General features: G+C 43.2%; 1 protein-coding gene across 2 annotated transcripts in view; it reads right to left on the minus strand.

The window, feature by feature from the left end:
- Window positions 1-17,181, minus strand: part of MAMDC2 (MAM domain containing 2) — a 130,706-nt gene that overhangs the window by 76,958 nt on the left and 36,567 nt on the right. The gene's annotated exons all lie outside the window — the stretch shown is intronic.

Consider the following 17,181-nt stretch of genomic DNA (forward strand, 5'->3'; position numbering starts at 1 on the left):
CGAGCCTGCATCCTGGGCATGTGCCCTGTTCGAGAATCGAACTGTGACCTCCTGGTTCATAGGTCGACACTCAGCCACCGAGCCACACCAGCTGGGCCCACTCTCATGATTTTGCTCCAACCTTCCACCTGCTGCTTGTCAGTCTTCTCTGTGAAATTTTCTACTTTGTCTCTTCGGTGTTTGTATTTCACTGGGTCTGGGTCTGGTTTCTCTAATCTGACCAGTCTTCCTCACTGAGGCAGAACTGCTAAATGCCTACCCAATATCCATTCTCTCTTGCTCTTCCCGCCCCATCATTTGATTGGGGCTGGTGATGTACTCAGCAAAGATACTGCCATTGTCATGACGCCCTTTCATGTAGAGGTGGTCTATGGCTAAAGTCTAGATAGAGATATAAGAGAAAGTTGTTGGATGTGGCTTCTAAGAAAGCTCTTTAAAGATGCCTGACTCAGTGGGCATGCCTCTTTGGTTCTTCTCCCTTCCTCTTTCTTCCCATCTGAGGTGTGGATGTAATGGGCTGGAGTTGCATCTTAAAACCAGGAGGTGACAAGGTAACCAACTCATCCCAGTTAGCCTGGAATGTTTTGGTTTTAAATGGAAAACCCCATGTTCTGGGAAACACCTCAGCCCCAGCAAACTGACACAGCTGGTCACCCTAGCAGGTGACGGTAAGGATTGGAAGCATCACTGTGGGCACGGCAGAAACACTGACAGATCGGGATTCCTGCCTGTGTGGTGAAGTCTTCTGGCCAATCTGGATTTCCACGTCTGCATTTTTCATTACAAAAGAGAAAAACAAATCCCAGTTTCAACCACCACTATTCAGTATTTTCTAGTACAGATTCACTTAGGGGTCTATGACTTCCAGCCTCATTTTTATACAGGTGAGACCCACTTCTGAATCACAGGCCTGATGCCCTATTAACCTGCAGACCCATGCATCTAACTTCCTGTTGGGCATCTTCACTTGGATGCCGTAGACACTTAAACTCATTCTCTGTCCCCAGATCCTGCTCGTCCTCTGCGCTCCAATCTGAGTGAATGTGACCCTGACTGTCTAATGACCATTCAGGGAATCTCAACAACTTCATCGATCCCTCCTTCTCCAAAATTCTATCAACCTTGATACCTCAATGTCCTAAATTTCTTTCAAAGCCATCCATTCCACCAAGTGCCCCCCACTGCTCCAGTTTAGAACGCCATCTTTTGTCAGGATTACTGTAATAGTCTCACAATAGGTCTTTCCGCCGTAGTCTTGCCCCACTCTAATCTGATCTCCACACTGTACCCAGAGTGTTAGTCCTACCATGCCAAACTGATCCTATTACTTCCCATCCTAAAACACTTGAGGTCCCCACTAAGGGGATCTCCACTGTCCTCAAAATAGAAGGCTCTGGTGTTCTGGCCGTCATTTGTAACCACCACACCCTTTTCAAAGTCTAATCAGCACCCACAGAATTTTAGTTCCTCTAAACTATGGCACCTCACCCTCTCGTGTCCAAGCCTTCTCACATGCTATTTCTCTGATCTAGGATACTCTGTCATCTCCTTTTCTTCCTATGTTCCACTGTGACCTCCTGCCTCCGTTCCTAGCTCCTCCACTCCTGCACTTCATTAAGGTCTTAGCTTAATAGAGCTACTAAGTACAGTTGTGCAGTGCAAAACCTAGACAGCTGTACACAGGTGGTCCTGCTAAGATGCTGCTTTTTCCCGGCAGGATTCGTGAAGTGTTTCTCACTAGGTTTTAAGCATATAAGGGCACAGATTCATCCTGGGCACACTGGATTGGTGGGTCACCCTTCACATCTACCTGCCACCTGGTGGGGTATTCTACATCTATATATAGTATAAAAGCCTAAGTGACTGGAACTGGAACAACCAGTTATTATGATGCACACTGGCCACCAGGGGGCAGATGCTCAATGCAGGAGCTGCCCCCTAGTGGTCAGTGTGCTCCGACAGCCAACCTCCCTCCGCCGGCCAACCTCCCTCAGTCCCTCCCCCCAGCCAGCCAACCTCCCCTGGTCCCTCCCCACAGCCCCAGAGCTGGGACAGGGAACCCGGGGTGGGTGGTGGCAGACACGGCTCCTTTCCCAGGGAGGCTGAGGGCTGGCTCCCACCTTGGGGCCGGCGTCCAACCTCCTGTGCCTCATCCTTCCCCCTGGCCGGCGGGCCCTGATTGGCCCGCTGCCCGCCCACTGCAGTGGTGGCGCGGCAAGGGAAAGAGGAGCGGGAGAGGTGGCGAACCGCGCAGTGGCAGAGCACCAATGATGGCGGCGGCGGCCAGCATCTGTTCCTTCCATGCCCAGGCTGTCGACTGTTACCTCCTCTCTGGCCCAGTCCTGATCGGCCTGGCCCCGATTGGCCCTGATCGCAGACCTGGCCTAGGGACCCCATCCATGCATGATTTTCGTGCACCAGGCCTCTAGTTTTAAAATAAATGAGTAGACTTCTTCCTGATGATAGATTTACTTTCTGTTTGCTATAAAGGATACATGAAAATTCTTTTACTATAAAGAGTTCTCATTAGTTTTAAATTTCATACAATTACTCAATATACTCTTAATTTAGGAAATACATTTAATGAGAGCTGTAACTCCACTGGTAACTCACACCACGCTTAGTATTTTCACATATTCTCCCACTGTTAACATGGAAACACAAATTCCCATTATGTCAGGATATACAAGGGACTGTTAAAGTGCACAATTCTTCGCCTTTCTGGAATGCAGAGTTTGTGGGAAGCATTCAGAAAATGTTTCAGCGTGTGGCATTTCTAGATTAAAGAGAGCTATAGTTTCATCAGCCTCAAATTTTGAGGAGCTCCAAAGTGCAGAGATCAGCAATACATCGAGAAGTGATGAGGTCAGCATTGCTGAGAGGTCTTGAATGCCCCCTTGGTTCCCCCTGACAACAGGGAAATTATTCACATTTCATGCCTAAGTCTGCAGAAGTAGTCTTTGGAGATTAAAAAGCCTTAAGCCTGGCAAAAGGCAAACAAAGCCAGGAAGCAACCTCCAGTGTAAATAATCTGCCAACATTTGGAACCACTGCCACAGATGTTTGTTCTACCCTTTTCATAGGAACTAGGAAGGGTGTAGCTCTAAACCCTGCCGGCCCCAGTGGTGGTTTTGGAAGAGAAGTTTACCTCAGCAACTCCCAACAGAACACCAGGGATCAACTCCCAACAGAACACCAGGGATGAACCCACCACGAGAGGTCATGGGATATTTAAAAGGGAGCTTCACCTCGTGTGTGTTTCGTGCTGTTGAGTCTCTGACTCCTGGTGGCTCTATGAATGAGTGATGTCCACAATACCCTGTCCTCAGCAGCCCTGCTCAGCTCCTGCAGACTCCTGACTATGGCCTCTTGTATGGAGTCCATCCATCTCATATGTGGCCTTCCTCTTTTCCTGCCGCTTTCACCTCCCATAGTATTTAACAAAGGAGTATAAAAATACAAGAAAAGGCTGTATTACAGGCAGTGTTTGTTTTTTATCCAAGTTCAGTTCTCAGAACACATTTTCACTACATGGCTTGTCAGGTGGGGAAGATCTTCCTTAGAAACTAGAAAGTTTCTCTATCTATATTTATAAAAGGCTAATATGCTAAGTGTCCGACCATCTGGGTAAAGACGTCATGTAGCAACGCCCGGCTTCCACTCCCTAGTGACTAGCCTCCTTGCAGTTTCTTCAGCCCAGGAACACAACTTGCTTTATAGCCAGGTGGAAACATTTCACATTGTAAACAAATGTCTGTGAAGCGTTTTCCCTTGCCTCATCTCATTTGATCCTCACAGAAGTTCTGAAGTAGGTCAATAGGAGACTCTGTGGAATCCTATTTTCTTTTCATTAGCCAGAAAACGGAGATTTAGAAAGCTTAGAAATGACATGACTGAAAAAAAGAAAGGTGTACTTTGAAAATGACTTTAGGTTTTCTCCCTGTGCAGAATATAGTCAAACACCGCTGCAGTTAAATATTTTACCCTTTGTTCTCCCTGCGTGATCTACAATAATAATGTGCTTCGTGTTGGTATTTACTGCTGTGTTGCTGACAATTACCTGAAAGAGAAGTTGGGTTGCTTCACTGGGCTGGAAAAAGTTTAGCTACATCAGAAAACAAATCTAATTAAACAAGTTTATTCTTTATCTATAAAAGGCTAAGTTGACTCACACATGTGCGATACATATAAAGCTCTCACTGGCACCAATCACATGCGTGTGTTTCCATCTGTCATTGTCGATCGTGAATTTGGTTGACACTTCTATTATAGAGAAATGGCGAATATCAATATTAAAATATTTCTTTAATTAATTTCCTTTCAATGTGCATGAATTTGTGCACCAGGCCACTAGTTTAAGATAAAAGAAATGTGGACGGCGTGACATCAGAGTATCATGGGTGACTGAATTCACAGTTTAGGCTCCCTGGGTGTACCTAGAACAGTGGTCGCCAACCAGAGGTCCATGGACCACTGGTGCTCCGTGATGTCCAAAAGGTTGGTGACTGCTGACCTAGAAGGAACAAAGTAGTCTTCCATGGAATAGGTGCTCACTTACAAGGACATTTTCTTATTTTGACTTACAAGAGACTAACTCTTTATAGTACCAGTTTCGCTAGTACCACTGCTGATAGCACAGCTGAAGATTCTTGCTCATGCATTATGCAAGGCAATTTCGTCAGACAAAAAAGAGTGATCCACACTTCAGCTTCATTCAAACCAAAATAAAATAAGAGTGCCTGTGAAAATTTCACCATGGTACAGGTACATAAATCTAAATTTAAATATATGCTTTTATATGTAAATGGATATATATTTACTTTTATTTGTACTTTCTCATTTTAAATTCTGCATTTTATGCTCATTATAAAGTATAAAAGCAAGTAGGGGCAAGAATACTCAATTTCAAAAGAAAATACTGCCATTGCGGTACACACATTTCATTTTGTTGCCTTAGAGAAGATATAACTTACAATGGTGTAAGCATAATAATTAGAAGATGAGTTTACTTTTGTTTATTTATTCTTAAAATATGTTTTTTATTGCTTTTTTTAGAGAAAGAGGAAGGGAGAGGAATAGAGAGATAGAAACATCAATGAGAGAGAAACATCGATTGGCTGCCTCCTGTATGTCCCCTACTAGGGATCAAGCCTAAAACCCGGGCATGTACCCTGACCTGGAATCAAATGGGTAACCTCTTGGTTCATGGGTTGATGCTCAAATGCTGAGCCACACCAGCCAGGCTGGAAGATGAGTTTAAATGAAAACAAACTTCATAATATCTGTAAAATGAGTGATCTGATCTAGATTCATGGTTTTAAAACATTTTGTTTTTCAAACATAATTGAACACAGAAGTTCATCTATTAACAGAGCAAAAAGAGTATCTGTGACTGTCACGTTCTCTAAATAGTTTTATTCAGCCACTTGTTATCCAGGGCAATTTTGCCTACAAAGTCTGTTCTCTCCCAATCAACTTCCTTTACAGGGTCCCCTGAGGCTTGTCCTGTGGATCCGGGGATGGTTTGGAAGCCCCTGACTTAGATGGCCTTGGGGCTCTCCAGTGTGGCAGTCTGTTATACAAGCCAGAGCCATTCCCTGTCCTGCACACTCCAAGCTGGACTCCTGCTGCTTCCATGCCTGTTGTACCTAATGAGCTGAGTGCTTGGTCTAGTACAGTGGTCAGCAAACCGTGGCTCGCGAGCCGCCTGCGGCTCTTTGGCCCCTTGAGTGTGGCTCTTCCACAAAATACCACGTGCAGGTGCGCACGTACAGTGCAATTGAAACTTCGTGGCCCATGCGCAGAAGTCGGTTTTCGGCTCTCAAAAGAAATTTCTATCGTTGTACTGTTGATATTTGGCTCTGTTGACTAGTGAGTTTGCTGACCACTGGTCTAGTATATGGACTCTCTCTCTACATGTCTGTGTAAGTAACCACAATTACACTGGCTGAGAAGTCCTCATTTGCTAAGTAGTCTTCACTGAGTTTGAGAGACAACATGCTCTACACTGATCCAGAAGTTCTCAACCTTAGGTGTCCCCGAGAATCACCGAAGAAGGGCTCACTGGTCTTCAACAGCCTAGACTTCGGTCCACCTCCTGGGAAACCTCTTCATCCTGGGCACATTGGGTTGGTGGGTCACCCTTCTAACAACAGAACTTTTAGAATCTCCCTACATGATTTCAAAGTCAAGTCAGGCTTGAGAAGCACTCATATCTGTTTACTCTGCTTCAGTTCTATAACTGCCGAATCTCAGCCAGACCATGCACTCAGGGATGGCAGGATCTGAGTTCATTTTACTCACTCCTTTATCTCCAATGCCTGGGTACATACTAGGTGTTCAATAACTATAGACTAAATGAGCAGTATTCCCTGCCATTCCTTGACCTAAGGTAAAGATGGCTTAAAATAAAGGCAACAAATTTAGGTCCAAGTACAATAAACACTGACAATGAAGTCCCTGTTAATATATTTTAGAAATCCTCCTTAAATATGAAAACAAATGGATGACTATGTGTCTAGGGATTATAAGAAATCACAGCAAAGTTGGTAGAAAACAAGACAGTGGATTTCAGTCAATTGTTTGCTACAGAGACTAGGGTTTTGATCACAAAAACATGGAATGTAACTGTGTTCATTCCTCGCAATTTTAGAGCTGTGTGATTCACAAAGCAGCAGGGTGTACTGAAGCCTCATGGCAACCCACCATGAAGCTGGGGAGTTACTATCCTTCACTTCACAGATCGGGAAGGCCAGGCTTTCAGCGTACATGCTGCCTGCTGAGCAGCTGGGGTCTGGATCCCACTGGATTGCCAGATTAAGCAATGAAAAATACTCAAGTATGTCCTAAATATTGCATGGGATATATTTATACTAAATATGCTGTTAACCTGAAATACAAATTGGTTGGGCTTTCTGTATTTTATCTGATAACCAGAGGCCAGTGGTCGGCAAACTACGACTTGCGAGCCACATGTGGCTCTTGGGCCCCTTGAGTGTGGCTCTTCCACAAAATACCACATGCGGGCGCGCACATACAGTGCGATTGAAACTTCGTGGCCCATGCGCAAAAGTCGGTTTTTGGCTCTCAAAAGAAATTTCAATCGTTGTACTGTTGATATTTGGCTCTGTTGACTAATGAGTTTGCCGACCGCTGTCCTAAACCAATCTTGTTCTTCAGCCACTGCTGTTATTATTTCTTCACCTAGGAAACCTAAAAGGCAGCCTTCACCTCCATAACATGCCTGAGAGCCCACACCTGAACTGACCTAGTTATCATCCTTGCTTCGTATATAAAAGTACACCACCCCGGGGGGAAATGGAATGAAGGAGGACAGAGCAATTTGGGATTCTCTTTTCTTTCTTTTTTTAATCCTTACCCGAGGATATTTTTCAATTGATTTTTAGAGAGAGTGGAAGAGAGAGGGAAAGACAGAGAGAAACATCGATATAAGAGAAGCACATCAATTGGTTGCCTCCTGCATGAGTCCCAACCAGGGCCTCGGCCAGGGAGGAGCCTGCAACCGAAGTACATGCCCTTGACTGGAATCTAAACCTGGGACCCTTCAGTCTGCAGGCTGATGCTCTATCCGCTGAGCCAAACTGGCTAGGGCCAATTTGGGGTTTTCAACACTATGTACTATTTAAAGACTTCTCTGTAGTTATCTGACCTTAGTTCATCTACTCCCAACCAAATACTCTCAAATGTACCAAGTTTTCTAATGTATCTGATCTGGAAATTTCTACAAATTACCCCTAAAATATAGAATATGTTTAAATTCAATGCTTTAAATAAAAAGATAACGAAATCCTATGTACTTCCTAATTGAGCAATAATAAAATGAAAGAGTCCCTAATAGAGAGGACTCTGGGGGCCTCCAGAAGAGTTCAGGCAGCTCTGTGGTGAGCCCTCTCTCCTCGGTTTGTAAGTAATAGCCTCAAAGGCCAACTAGGAGTTAAGGATGCTGTGTAGATGCACCTTTTTCCCTTCCCAGCATCCATTCCCTCACAATTCTGGTTAACAATACCCTGGTTTTTCCTTGGGTAAACCACCCTTCCTTATTTTCAAATCAAATGGTTTGAGTAGGACTGAGCTCAACCCCGTCTTCCAGGGGCAGCCACATGACCCAGGCTTGACCAATCCAATCATTCAAACCCTTTGGCCACAGTGATTGGTTCAGGGATGAGCACATGGTCTAACACAGGCATATAGGCTCAATTATGAGAATTTTATGAGCGTTATTGGGAAAAAGAAGCCTTCTTTCCTTAGGAATGATCAGCTATGTGAATGCTGGATGCCTCCACCTGCTGGAGTCCATGAGAAGACTCCCTGAAAATGAAGCTAACACAACAGAAGCCAGAACGAAGAGCTATGAAGAGAGGGAGATTGAACTGATGGCATGTTTTAGGCACTGCGTTGCACCTGACGCCAGGTATCCTGAACTTTTTATTTACATTAGGTGATAACGGCCTTTAGTTTAAGCCAGTTTGAATTACAGTATATTTTACCTGGGGACAAAAAAAAGCCTTATCAATATAGAAGTCATAGTGAGTGCACAGTGTGTTGGTTGCAGTCACGAGGAAACAAGGAAAAAGAAAGAGAGAAGGCTGATGCTGTGAACTGGACAGTAGAAGGTGGTCAGAAGACCAGTGTCTTGCCTCAACTTCTCTAAGCCTCAGTTTCCCCATCTGTAAAGAAATTAAACAGAGCTCTGTGGAGCCTGGAAGGCCTCAGGCGATGGGAGGGTAATGGGGACCCAGGTTCCTAGACTTTCATTCTGTGGGACTTGCTCTTCTTTTATCTATATAATTTGCCATTACTCTTTACAAGGTTTTGTTGGAAGAATGGGTTCTGCTGCTAAAATGGATTAGCTGACCACTCCATTTCTATTTATACTGAAGTCTAAATTGAATCAAGGCTCAGCTGGGGCCAGTAAGAACATGGTGCCTCTATGCTAGCAGTTGGTCAGGAGCCAAGGTCAAGAATTTAATCTCTGAAGAGTTTATTAGCCTTCCACAAACAGAAAAAATTTGTTAATGGCAATGATCCGCATCCCTAATCTTGAGAACTAACTGTCTTAGAGATGTGGGACATTGGTCATACAAAGGGCTGGGAAAAGGAATAGGATGATCCCATACAGTCACTAGCTCTGCCTTAAATGACAATATGAACACCACTGGTAAGACTCAAGGCAGGCAATTTCTACATAGTTAGAAGACAGAGGGTGATGTGCTTGGAGGTTTGTTTTGTGTGTGTGTGTTTTCCTTTCTCAAGACAGTGTGGTTATTGTAGAAGCTGAAAAACTGAGAGCACTTGTTACACAATCAATTGCACAACACCTGATGTGTATCCACAGTGCTCTAATACAGACTTGCTTTTCCTTATAGAGACAACATACACATTGGAATGGAAATTAGATGAGGTGATAATTTTTATGAAGACACATAAAAGCACTTTGTGGGAACATAAATTATTATGGTTGTATTAAAAAGATATTAACTTCAAGGCAAATTTGACACTGTATGTAAATTTGGAGTGTTCCAATTCCTTTAAAACATTTATCTTGAAAAACACATTTTAGCACTAATTGCCAAAATGAGTCATCTACTACTATAGTCAAAACAATTTTCTTTATGTTATTTCAGGTAAAGATTGTGAATGTGACTAAAGTCTGTATAACAAATGTATGTTCCAATAGTAATATTGATCTTGCCAACCTTAGTTGAATATTTACTTTAACAAAGATAATAAATTATACATTAGAATTATTTTTCTATTTGTCCTTCTAGTCTCTGTATAATTAGAAGTTTTCTCATTAGAGAACTATTTTTAACAGTATATAAGATGCAATTTATATTAATACAAAATAAAATTATATATAACTTGAGCTTTAATTGCTCTTGTTAATTAACTTCTAATTTATATCCCTTTGCTGACATGTACTATAGATACACAAAGCCCAGATGAGGGACAGGCTAAGAGAGGACAAGAGTTAAATAAGACTAGGCAGAGTCGAAACAAGATGCAGGCAAAGGGTTATTTGAGGGCAATCTACAAATGCGTCACCAAACATCTCAGAATTTGGAAGCAAGTGGTGGTCAGGAAGAACCCAGATTGGGAAAAACAAATGGCTTCAGGATTAGACAAATGCAGAAGGGTGAGACTCAAAATAGGCAGAAATGTATGTCAACACTGGGACCAAAGATTCAGATCTACTGGATGACAGGGAGTTTCAGACAGCACCTTGGATAGCTCCTTGGGCAAGAGGTGTTCTGACAAAATCAAGACCCTAAGAAACAATCTATCAGTGAAGACCCAGACTTCCCACTTAATACTACCCCTGATGGGATAAACTTGGTCCTTGGAGCCTATGGGAACCAAGAGAAATATTCCACTGGAGGGTTTGACCTAAAGCCCTAGGAATGATGTCCATGCCCCTTGGTAATAGATTATTTGGTGATGGTGGTGGGAGGCAAGAGGGGGGAAGAGTATTGTTCTCCAAACTTCAGATAATTTGTTTTCCAAAAGGCTTACTCTTCCTAATTTGAGAACAGAGGTTCATCCAAGGATGAACATTGCTGTGAATGATAAGGGACTCTGAAGTGCAGTTTAATGTGTTAATGGTCACCTTTGATTTCATAGTGTCCCTTTGGGTATCTATATTTGTAAATTAGAGGAAATGGGATAGAGTGAATTATGCATTCGCTAGATGTAATAAAGTCCTACATTAAGACAAGTTTATTTTCCCATTATTACAACTTCAGAGATAATAAAAATCCCTGGGAGTGACTCCCATGCAGGCATGTTGCCAGCCTTTATTTCCCTCCAACTAAGTACTGTTAATAGTGGAGCAAAGTTTGCTTCAGTTGACTACTCACTGGTAGAGCCAAGAGTTTCTTGGGGTCAGAGATAAGCAACATCATTTATCTCGAAGTTCTTTGGCTGCATTTGCCTTACGGTTTCAGTGAATCATGAGAATAATTGAAAAACCAACCTCATTCCAAATGGCTTATTCACTAAGTAAAAACATGACATTTAGATTATTAATTAAGTGAATATGAACTGTTTATATATTAACCTATGAAAGGAATCAGGCAGAAGAAAGAAAAGCAACTTGTGAGCAATGGTTGGGCATGGGGTGGGGTGGTAACAGAGAAGAGAGTAACTGGGGACACCTATCCAGTGTGAGATTGTGACTGTGGGGAGTCCAAGATGTGAAGATGGTGCCAGCTCAGAGTTCAACAACATTTATTAAGCATCTTCTCCATATCCAGGCACTGTCCTCAGGCTCTGGAGATAGAGCTATAAATAAACCAGACATTATTTACTCCTTGTCTGGTGACCTTAAGTCAGGTCACCATGAGTGAGAACTGTTACCATGGATGGTAACTCTTCAAAGACTATGGCTAAGATGTAACACAAGGAGGTGACAAATACGTGGTGGGATGTCAGATACAGCAGTGAGGGCACATGAAGGACCTCAGTGAGAGATAACTTGAGAGCATGCCAGAAGAAGGGAAGAGAGTTCTGGTTGTATTTTGAAGCCAAGGAGGACTTGACATATTGGAGGAAACTTAGGTGATACCTAGTTGGGTTTCTCTGTACGGTTTCATTGAGATCACAAAATATTAATATTAGAGAACTCATTGAGTTCAACCCCCTCTCAACTCTTCTTAAGCCTGTCAGCTAATTACTATAAAAAGCAAAAACATGGTCATCATTACAGGAATGGAAGCAAGATGTTTCTCTGTGCAACTTCACGCTTTAAATGTGCCTGGTTAAAGAATATCCTTAATAACTGAATCCCTATTAATACATATAAACTCCAGGGACTACTGGGCAGCTGTCCCAGATGTTTTTCAGGTCCCTGAGAGGCCAGGCTTTGGCTTGTGCTGAGGGATATAAGAAAGAGGAAATCATGGGTAAGGAGGGAAAGAGGAATGAAGCCAAGGAAATGGAATGCTAGGCCTGACCTGGTGCTCGCTGGCTTCTGTCAGTGAGAAATATCATCCTCATCTTCAGTTACAGCTCCCTCCTGGCCTGGTGATTGTTGTTGCTCTTTAATAGAATAGCCTGTCATCAGTGATGGATCAGGCAGGACTTTGCTTTGGCTTTGGAGACACATTATATCCATGCACGAAAAAGTTCACTGAACTGTGAAGCCCTTTACTGCTTTGATTATAGAACAACCCAAACCCAAAATACTGAAATGTGAACTCTTTTCCAAAATTTAGTCCAAAACAAATATAACTGTAAACTAAAATTAGAGAATCTCTTAGATATACATTTTAAGATGGAAATATTAAATCATATTCTTTACTGCTAAATCATCAATGGTGCAACATGAATATAAAGGGGGGAGGGTAATAGTGGACAAATGACCCATTCATTTCTGAAAATTGCTCTCATTCTGGGAAAAAGACAAGCCACTGCTCCTGTCCACAGTTTTCAAAGCTTGGTCATGTTGACCATTTCTGTTCTGATTTTACTCATAATATAAAGAAAATGTCCTATGTTTCTTATTTATTTATTCTCACCCAAGGATATGTTTATTGATTTTTAGACACAGAGGAAGAGAAGAAGGGGGAAGGGAGGGAGGGAGAGGGGGATGGGGAGGGGAGAGAGAGAGAGAGAGAGAGAGAGAGAGAGAGAGAGAGAGAGAGAAACACTGATCAATTGCTTCCTGCACATGCCCCAAGTGGGGCTCAAATCCACAACCTAGGTATGTGCCCTGATGACCTGGAATTGAACCCAGGTCATCAGGGCACAGGATGTACCTTTTGGTACACAGGATGATGCTCCAACCAACTAACATATCCAGCCAGGGTTGTTTCCTTGTTTTTATTAATTTCATCTTTGGTGAGAGATACTACAAGCTAACATAAACATGCTTTGAAATTTCACTGATGACAGCTGGTGTTCCCTATAGTACGAGGAGTTGGAATTTATTAGTAAGTTCCAATTTGCAGGTGGCTATATTAAGTGCCAAGAATGAATCAGGTAAAGGAAATTGTTTCTTAAGCTTGTGGGTCTGAAAGAACAGGGAATTGCCACTCTTCAAAGAAAAGTAACTTTCCTGATTGGCACTGTTTCCTATCCAGCTCTCCTACAATAATCATGCCAGAGGCAGGCCCACACCTGGGCTTAAGCCACCTGTTGCAGGCTCTTTAGATGGAAGGCTGCAGGAGCTGTTGGCTTGCCTTTCAGAGAAAGAGAAGCCCGGCCATCAACTTGAATTCTTAGATTAAAAGACAGAGGATATCCTCTCTAATAAAATGGTAATATGCAAATTAACCATCACTCCGCTACACAAGCCACGCCCACCAGCCAAGCCACGCCCACCAGCCAATCAGGGCGAGTATGCAAATTAACCCCAATCCAAGATGGCTACAGCCACAGTGAGCAAGGTTTCCCAGGTAACAGAGGAAGCCAAGCTTTCCATAGCCGTTGCAGGCCTAAGCCTCCACTCAAGCTACAAAGTTTCAATTGTAGAAGGTAAACAAATTCAAACAAATGGCGGCAGAATGGAGCTTGAGAGAGCAGGCTAGGGTTGCCGGCGGCAACAGGGGAAGCAAAGCTTTCTGCACACCCTGGCTGGGCTCACCCGCTTAAGGCTACAAAGTTTCAATTGTAGAAGGAAAATAAATTCCAGATACCAGGGCCTCCCCTTGGGTTGCCAGGGGGCGTGGCCGGCCTGCAAACCACCACAGGCCCATCATTCAGGCTGCCCCACACCCCAAGGGAACCCCACCGTGACCCAGGACACCCTTCAGGGCAAACCAGCTGGCCCCCGCCCCTGTACCAGGCCTCTATCCTATCTAATAAAAGAGTAATATGCAGATTGATCATCACTGCAATACACAATATAGCTGCCCCCATGTGGTCAAAGATCCTGCCCCCATGTGGACACAAGATGGCCACTACAAGACGGCCAGCAGGAGAGGGCAGTTGGGAGGCACCTGGCCTGCAAGGGAGGGCAGTTGTGAGGGACCAGGCCTGCAAGGGAGGGCAGTTGAGAGGGACCAGGCTTGCAAGGGAGGGCAGTTGGAGGTGATCAACCCTGCAGGAGAGGGCAGTTAGGGGTGACCAGGCCGGCAGAGGAGGGAAGTTGGGGGCAAACAGGCTGGCAGGGGAGCAGTTAAGCATCAAGCAGGCTGGCAGCGGAGTGGTTAGGGGGTGATCAGGCTGGCAGGCAGAAGCGGTTAGGGGCAATCAGGAAGGCAGGCAGGCAAGCAGTTGGGAGCCAGCAGTCCTGGATTGTGAGAGGGATGTCCGACTGCCCGTTTAGGCCCGATCCCACCAGGATTGGGCCTAAACGGGCAGTCGGACATCCCTCCAGGAGTCCCATATTGGAGAGGGTACAGGCTGGGCTGAGGGACAACCCCCCGCCGTGCACGAATTTCGTGCACCAGGCTTCTAGTATATAAAGAAAAAAATATGCCCTGATATTTTTTGAGGTTAAAATATAGTAACACTTCAAATCACAAACAACTGAGGCAAAAGCATAAAAAAACCAGTGACATTAGATGAAAAAACATACTTTTTACCAATGTGTCTAATATCTGAATTACAGACTAACTTCCATGGGAAAATGACAATAGATTGAGGCTCAGCTGTTGAAGACAGGTTTAAAATAATTTTTTTACCTAATAAATTTTGCATTCTGGAACAAATAACAACTTTTACTTCATAGCACTTGCTGCAGTTTATATAGAGCTGCTACCCACACTATCTTATTTGAGCTTTGCAACAATTGTTTGAAGTTGGCATTATTACTCCATGGTATAACTTAACACTTTATGGTCCCTATAACCATTTATCCTTCTCTTTTGCATTTTCCCCCACCACTTAGACCTAAACCACACCAATCCCATGGGTCTCACCAGAGCTGGGGCAGTCTGGTATTTCCTGGCAGGATATCTCTTATTTTGCTTGGAAATGTGATCAACACAAATAAAAACATCCAACACAGGCACAATCAGCAACAGGCAAGTTAGGAGAATCAGTTTTAGTTGGTCAACCCATTTAGGTATTCTTGGGAGGAAGTTCTGCCATCTAAAGACCTCCCCAAAACGATGATCTTTGGAAACTTGTTTTTTTGTTTGTTTGTTTTGTTTTTGAGTGGATTGGGCTTGGGGCCAGCTCAGGAGACTATGGGACCTCCAATTTACATCCACAAACTTCTACAGGCTGAAGTCTTGGAGGCCACCAAGGAACTCGGGAGGACTAAGGACTAGAAAGGAAGTTTCAGTGTTTTTGAAGGGTTTTTGCATTGTTCCCCCGATTATATTTTTGTTGACTGATCTGTGGAAATGTGTGGTGTGTGTATACACACACAAAAATCATACCACTGACAAACCCCCAATATGAAAAAGTGGAGTTTTGTTACTGTTTTTCCGAATACTCTTTGATGCATAGAAACCTGGCAGAAGAAACTGTAAAAATAAGGTATAACAAACTCATCCCATGCGAGGGGCAGGAGAGGACAGTCCCTCCCAGGTCATCAGTCACAATGACACATAAGACGTCTGAGTCAGCTCCTCCACTCACTGATTTGGCCATTCTTTCCCCTCTACAGAAAGGTTCTTGCAGCTTTCCATTGCTCTCAAGCCCAAGATAAACATCCTCAAGATCTGACTTAGCATCTATCACTAGGGCAAACCACATTACCTCATTCTCCTGGTCTCCTCCTACTCCCAAACTCAGTCCTTCCCCCACTCTGTCTCCCCAAGCCCTCTTCTTTGCAAGTATCCAATAATCTCTCTTCAGTAAGACTCATAAAAAATACAGTACTCTTCAGCTCTATGTAAATGCATTTGGCTCAGTAAACATTTACCGAGTACCTATTTTCTGCCGGCCGTAATACAAACATAGGTAGAGGCGCAGCTCAGGAGCTCACAGTCCAGGGCAGAAGCACCATGTCACAGGCAGGCCCAGCATCGGGGTACCTAATCAAACCAGTAACCCCAAATCTCCTCATTAAATATCAAGTAAAAAAAATTCTCATTCCTTGTGTGCAATGTAAATACTTAAGAGAATTTTTAAAAATTAGGTGTTTCCATACTTTTGCACAAACTAGGAACTAGACCCATCTTGGAATTAAAACTTTCCTGTTTAGAAACTTTGCAATATTTTCCATTCCTCGACGTTCAGCTTGCATTTGGCCACAAGACACAGTTTAGGAAGAGCTGTTGGCTGCCAAGTCACAAAGATTGGCAGTGACACTCGGAAACCTAGGAAACTAACCATGTAAACAAATAATACTCCCAAATGCTCACGCAACCAAACCAACCACCCCTGCAAGCCCTACCACCATAAAGCAAGGCACTTTTCTCTTCCTGTTTTCTTAATAAAGGGCTTCAGATGAATATATATAAATATATATTTAAAAATCACCTGACATGTGAAGGACAACAAATCTAATTGAGAAGCACTGAAAAGACAGTGAAGGTCAAGATTAATCATATGTAAACAAAACCATAAAGCCAAGCAACAACCATTGCTTTTGTTCTCATCTCTTAAAAACAGAGGGAAAACTACAGTAGCCAGCATTTGGGAAATGACTGAATAGACTCTGGTTCAGAATATCGGTTGGTAGGCAACTCTTAAAAAGAATAACTTGAAAAAATGTCATATGTTTGAATACATATGTATAAATGTGCGTGTGTGAAAGGCTTTTATAAACTATAAAAATAATTTGTTTCTGCACACCCACAGGAATGGTGGAAAGGTACATGCAGTGTACCACATTGATAACACTGGTTACTTCGAAGGGATGGGATAAGCAGATGAAGAAGACTTATATAGTAATTTATACATGCCTATATTACTTGAATTGTCATAAAAGCATGAATGTTTTGGTCAGTTAACATAATCAATAGTGTAGTAAATAAAAAACAGAAGACTGGGGAAATATTCTGGCCTACAAAATGAATGATAAATTTTAAATGCTTCAACATATACAAAGTAAATAAGAATACAATTGAGCAATACACTTGTAGTTACATAACATCTAACCACCAAGAAGCTCCGTGTGCAGGCAAACTTCCATTGGTTTTAATCTATTGCAGCTGCACACGTTTCCCACTCAGCCAGATAAGGCAGGTGTGTTTTGCTTGTGTTGGCGGTAGGCTGAAGGCACACCTGCCAAAGGACTTTCTCAGGTCGCTCAGGGCTGTGGAC

The sequence above is a fragment of the Cnephaeus nilssonii genome (genome assembly GCF_951640355.1).
Source record: "Cnephaeus nilssonii genome assembly, chromosome: 14".
NCBI classification, from domain to species: Eukaryota; Metazoa; Chordata; class Mammalia; order Chiroptera; family Vespertilionidae; genus Cnephaeus; species Cnephaeus nilssonii.